This window comes from Rhinolophus sinicus, chromosome 14 (genome assembly GCF_057876585.1).
Source record: "Rhinolophus sinicus isolate RSI-liver-muscle chromosome 14, RSI-T2T, whole genome shotgun sequence".
In the NCBI taxonomy this organism is placed as follows: Eukaryota; Metazoa; Chordata; class Mammalia; order Chiroptera; family Rhinolophidae; genus Rhinolophus; species Rhinolophus sinicus.
In genome coordinates this window covers 13,863,631-13,869,675 of record NC_142514.1, presented here as the reverse complement: position 1 = coordinate 13,869,675, position 6,045 = coordinate 13,863,631, and positions in this window count along the sequence as shown.

The window sequence follows — 6,045 nt, the reverse complement described above, 5'->3', positions numbered from 1 at the left end:
CCCAGTTCCTGGGCTTAGGTGCCCCTGTCCCAGTTCCCTGCTTTAGATAATACCCTGAAACTTATGCTTGCTTACTAGTCACAATGCCCCCCATGCTTGCCGATTACAATCTTCATGGTCTAGCATTCTTTCCAGTTACTGTCATCACTGCTCCTGGGTTGATGACCACATTGGAAAGCCACATCGCCGGAGGGCGGGGAGGCTCCATGCCGACCATCACGTAGTCTCTGGAGGAATGCCCGGATTTTCCCTTAAATATCCCAGGCTAGTCTGAGAATGTTAAGGCAGTTTTTGGAGGTGTTAATCCTCTACCTTCTCAGACCACCGGTGCTCTGATAATAAACGCTTATTCTGTGACCCAACTCCTGTGTTGGTCTATTGGCTGAGCAGTGCAGGCAACACGAGCCCCGGACTCGTTTGGACTCCGGTTTCAGGTGCACTAACCGTATCTCGCAGAATTGTCGTTAGGATCTGATGAGATAATGTGTGTACAGTGAACGTGGTTGGAGGGTCCTGGGATGTCACACCATGAGCACCCTTTGTGACTCCATGCAAACTGGATTATTGTCATGAAGTGACTTGGCCAGCGTTACATAGGAAGGGAAGAACACCAGTTGGGGTGTCAGAGCATCCAAAGTTCCCCAGCACCGTGGCAAGCAGGAGTGAGTCAGCGGCTTCTCTGAGGGATTGAGTGACGGTGGAGAAGGAGGAGAGGGTAAAATGAGGCAGATTCTCCAGGTCCCGCATGGTGACATCTCTGGGCTTTGCAGCCCAGCGTCTCTGTGTCTGCAGCCTGCCCCTGTGTCCTGGGCCTGGAGCTCTCAGCCACGTGGAGATCCGGATGGACCTCGGTAGAGTTGGGCCAAGCACGCCTCATTTCCATCTCTCCTCCCTTACCTTTCTCCCCTTCAGGTTACCCCACCTTCTTTACACACATCCAGCCCTGAGAGAAGCAGCTGTTTCCTCCCACCTGCTGGGTCTGTACTTTGGCATCTACAGCAGTTTCTTGGATCTGAGGCAGGGCTGTCAGAGAAACCAGCGGGAATGCTCACCTGCCTCCTCTGTCCCTGTGCTCCCCGGGGAACCCCAAAGGCCCCTCCCCCAAGGTGAAGGATGTCCCAGGAACATATGTGCCTGCTCAACATGGGAATAATTCTAAAGCTTTGGGGGGTGGGGTGGCAAGTATAATGCCAAGGCTGTCAGAGACCGCAATAAGCAGTCCTGTTGCTGTTACCTGCCCTGTCTTGACCCTGCACAGGCCCAGAGCTGGACTCCTTGGCTCCAGTGCCAGGAAACCTGAATCACTTCCAGGCTAATTATGGCCCTTGGCACCTTCAGAACTCTTTACCTGCACGTGGTCATAAATGCAGACAGCTCCCATTGCAAACCCAGCTGTATGAAGCTTGGGAGCCAGCAGTAGTTCTGGAAGTCCCTATAGAAGGGGCTTGAGGCCGTCTGGATGGAAGGGGAGAGTGGGCCTGGAAACTTGCTTAGAGCTAAGTTATAGATCACTAATACTGACAGCATTTTCTGAACATGCTTTAATGTCCACTTACATAAAATTAAGGAAAGCACATTGCCCAGCTCAAAGAACAGGGCTATCCTAGGAAGGTGTTTTAGCGGTGGTGATTATCAAGGGTCCAAAGCCCTTCTCCCCGTCCCCATTCCCAGTCCTTTCCTCTGAGGAGAAACACCCAGAGCCCCCAGGTTAGAGCTCAGATACCACTCACTCACTTATTCATTCAATGAACGGTTACTCATAGTAACAGCTCACTCTTATCAGCTCTTTCCATATGCCAGGGTCTTTGCTACATGCATGATCTGAATTATTTCATGTAATCCTCACCACAAGGTAGATACTGGCAGTATTACTACCCCAATTTTACTGGTGAGGACATTTGAGCTCAAGGAAATCAGAAGTGGATCGCAAACCCAAGTTTGTTTGTCTCCACTGGAATCGTGGGCTCTTGCTCATCTGAGAACTCATGGGGAGCTGGTATAACGGACATGCAAGGGGCGCAGGCCTCGACATCAGACCCATCAGTTTAAACCCTCTTATTCCCAGCTGGGTACCTAGGCAAGTTGGCTCATCACACTGTGCCTGTCTTTCCTCATTTATACAAAGCGATAGCATGAGTACCTACCTAAGGTGGCCGTGATAACCAGAGTCTTGTTTTTGCTCAGGAAGGTTTCCCATTTCTTTTCTTTTGACTCCTTTAGGGGAGACCTCCTGGGGGGCTGCCAATACTGTGCTTTCACTCCATGGTAGTATTACAGGAAGTTGACACAAGATGGCCAGTCAGAGGCCTCATGCTGAGTTAGTGAGAATGTTGGTTTCTCCCACTGTGGTTATTGAGCTAAGAGGATGTGACTATTGCTAACTTGCCCTCTGGGTAGCGAGAACCTGCTTGCCAAGTAAAGCTGGGTAGCAAGAAGCCGAGAGATAGAGGAAAAGAACCCTGATTTCTCTCTGAGCATCTGGATCCAGCCATTCCTGAAGGCACACTTCTAGCTTTTTCTCTAATTGAGCCAATAAATTCACTTCTTGCTTAAACTTGCTTGAGTTTTGTTTCTGTCAACACTGTGGCATCTAGACTGGAATACTACTTCCTAAGATTGTTGTCAAACTCAAGTGAGATAATATATGTAAAGCTCTTAGCACAGGGACCGGCATGTGGTAAGTTCTCAAGAAGTGTTAGCTCGTATTATAATGGATACTGTGTGCCAGGTCCTGTGCAGAGGTCACTGAGACTCCGTACCTGCCTTTGCAGATCTCAGACTTTAGTGAAGGGGACAGACAAGTTAACAGACAGGTAGAAAATACCAGAACACATGATTAGGTACTGGGTCCTGTGGCAATACTGAAAACTGATTGTCTGGAGGGAGTGATGGGTTGTGTGTGTTGGAGAAAGCTTCCCAGATGACAGGAGGCTGAGGAGTCTGAAGGGGTTCAGAAAAGGCCTCCCCAACATGTGCTACTTTGGCATGTGGATTATTTTCGGCAGAAGGCAATCGAGACCCTGCAGGCTCAAGAGAAACTTGGACCTCTTCCTTAAAGAATTTAAATTTATATAAATTTAAATAAAAATGTAAATAATGAAAGTTATCACCAGCAATGACTTTTTATGACCTCCCTCTAGGGCAGGGCAAACATCTAATCACTGAAAATCTGACCTTCTCATTGATCAGTTAACGACTGACTGACCTCCCTTCTGAAGCTTCAGGTACCTAACTTCATTCCGTAGCTCAGGATTTCACGTATACCCCATTTTTCCTGTCTGTCTCTGAACCCCTCATGTATGTGGGGCCTCTGACTCTCTCATGTATGTAGGGTTCTCATTCGTACATATGTAGTTAAGTTTGGTTATTTTCTCTTGTTAATCTGTCTTGTGTAGATTTAATTATTAGACCAGCTGGAAGGACCTAGAAAGGCAGATGGAACATTTCTTCCTCCCCTACAAGTCTTTGTTTTCCATCACTTTGAGTACCTCCTGCCACTCCCTCCTGGCCTGCAATGTTTCTGTAGCAAAGTCATTTGATAGTCTTATGGGAGTTTCCGTGTATGTAACCCGCTGTCTTTCTCTTGCTGCTGTTAGGATTCTCTTTGTCTTTCACCTTTGCCATTATAACTATAATGCGTCTTGGTGTGGACCTGTTTGGGTTTATCCTGGTTGGAACTCTCTGCACTTCCTGGGCTTGTATGTCGGTTTCCTTCACCAGGTTACGGAAGTTTTCGGACATTATTACTTCAAATATGTTCTCAATCCCTTGCTTCCTCTCTTCACCTTCTGGTATTCCTATGATGCGCATGTGGTTGCGCTTGATGTTATCTCAGGGGTCTCTTAAACCAGCTTCATTGTTTTTTATTCTTTTTTCTGTTTGTTGTTCCATTTGGGTGATCTCTGCTAACTTGTCTTCTAAGTCGCTGATTCGATCCTCTGCTTCATCTAACCTGCTGGTAATTCCTTCAAGTGAGTTCTTTATTTCAGTAATTGTGTTCTTTAGTTCTAACTGGTTGTTCATTATGATTTCTACATCCTTCTTTGTATCCTCTCTAAGCTCCTTAAACATTCTTATCATCAGTGTTCTGAACTCTGTCTCTGATAGGTTGGTTGCCTCTGTTTTATTTGGTTCCAATTCTGTAGGTTTCTTCTGTTCTTTTATTTGGGACATGTTTCTTTGTTTCCCCATTCTGGCTGACTCTCTGTGTTTGCTTTGATGTAGTAGGTAGATCCCCTAGGGTTCTTTGTTTTTGCTGGGTTATCTTATGTAGCCTGTGACCTTTATATTTGACTTGCACCACTTCCCTATTCTCACGTGCGTGTGCTCCAAAGGTGACCCATGTGTTGTGTATATTGTCCTGTTAAAGTTGATCTTTAATTGCTTTTGGCTTGTCAGTAGGTGCAATTGACTCCTAGATTGACTAGTTGTGAGACTTGGCTCTGCCCACAGTGGATGATCTGCTGCGTGAGGGTTGACTGCTCGAATGAGGCTTGGTACCTATAGGCTCTTGTGCCTGTAGAGAATTTCCTCTGGGTGTGTCACTTGTAGGTCAAACCAGGTAATACTCTGGTTTGGTCTGGAGTTGGCCTCTGGGTGTGTTGAATCTTGTGCCTCTTGAGCTGGGCCTGGTAGGGGAATTTCAGAAAAAAGTGAATCACCAAGCACAACAACAGCAAAGAAAAAACCAAATACACTCACATGTGAAAACAACTGATAACCCACACTCAACATAGGCAAAAATATCAAAAATACAAAAACAAAACAAAGCTAAAAAAGCAGCGCCAGTCTTGGTTTAAGCCCACCAAGTAATCTCCAGGCTGTCCTCTGCTGTACCAAAGAGTCCTCTGCGTCTTGTGCAGGCAGAGCTAGCCACCTGGTGCCCAGAGTGACTGTGGGACTGCAGATTTAGATGAGTGGGGCTATGGGGTCTGGATGGTAGTTTTTACAGTCAGTGCAGTTTCTGCTCTTGCTTGCACATAGGTGCATTGAAAGTAATTCAGCCAGCCCTGTGCCTAGGTCTCCTGAGTCTTAGGGCACTTCTTCCTTGTGTGTGTGTGTGTGTGTGTGTGTGTGTGTGTGTGTGTGTGTAGGGCACAAGATTTCTGAGCTGCTGAAAGCCCAGAGCTGTGACTGCTGCCTGCTGCTGACCCTTGGGTGTGTCTCTACAGTTGTAATTGCCCCACCCTAGGCAGGCCAGAAAGGGTGGGGGCTGGGGATGGAGGGGTCTTCTCTGTCCCAGCCCAGCTGTGTCACACTCTTCCTAGCCTCTTCTCTGGCTGCAAGCCGGGTCTTCCCAGATTCTGAGCACTAGGGCTTCTCTGTAATCTGACACTACTCCTCAGTTCAAGGGCCAGTTTAAGTCTCTGGAAGGCGGTGGTAGGATTGGAAGAGCGGGAGGAGGGGCCCAGGTATGAAGTTTGTGTCCTTTGTCCGACCTAGGGCCCAACTGGAGGTCTCAACTGAGGTTACTGCCTCAAACGCTGGATACACTGCTCTCTCAGTAGGAGAGATCAGCTGTGGGACGCAGGGAAAGAGCCCACCTCCTGGCTGTTGTGGTCTCTGTTCTGTCCTGGGACCCCCTGCGTCTCTGCAGCCAGGATGCAGCTGCATCTCTACTCTGCTCTCTCCCTCTTCCCTGCTCACCCAGTTTGCCCACCTTCAAGTGATCCTCGGGTCTCTTAGCTGTTCTGTGTGATGAGCAGAGAGTCCTTTGATGGGTTATAGATGTTCCATTTGTGGTAAGTTCCAGAAAAGAACTCAAGAAGACCACATCGCTGCCGCCATTCCTATGACGTCACCTCCTCCCCTACAAATCTTAAACGATGGGGAGATGTTCATCGTGGATAAGGTGGGTGTTATGGATTGAATTGTGTCCCCCCCCCAAAAAAAAGAAGTGTTGACGTCTTACCCTCCAGTACTTCAGAATGTGACCTTATTTGGAAATAGGGTCATTGTCAATGTAATTAGTTAAGATGAGGCCAGATGGAGTAGGATGGGCTCTTAATCCAATATGACTGGTGTCCATAGAAGCAGGTGGTCATG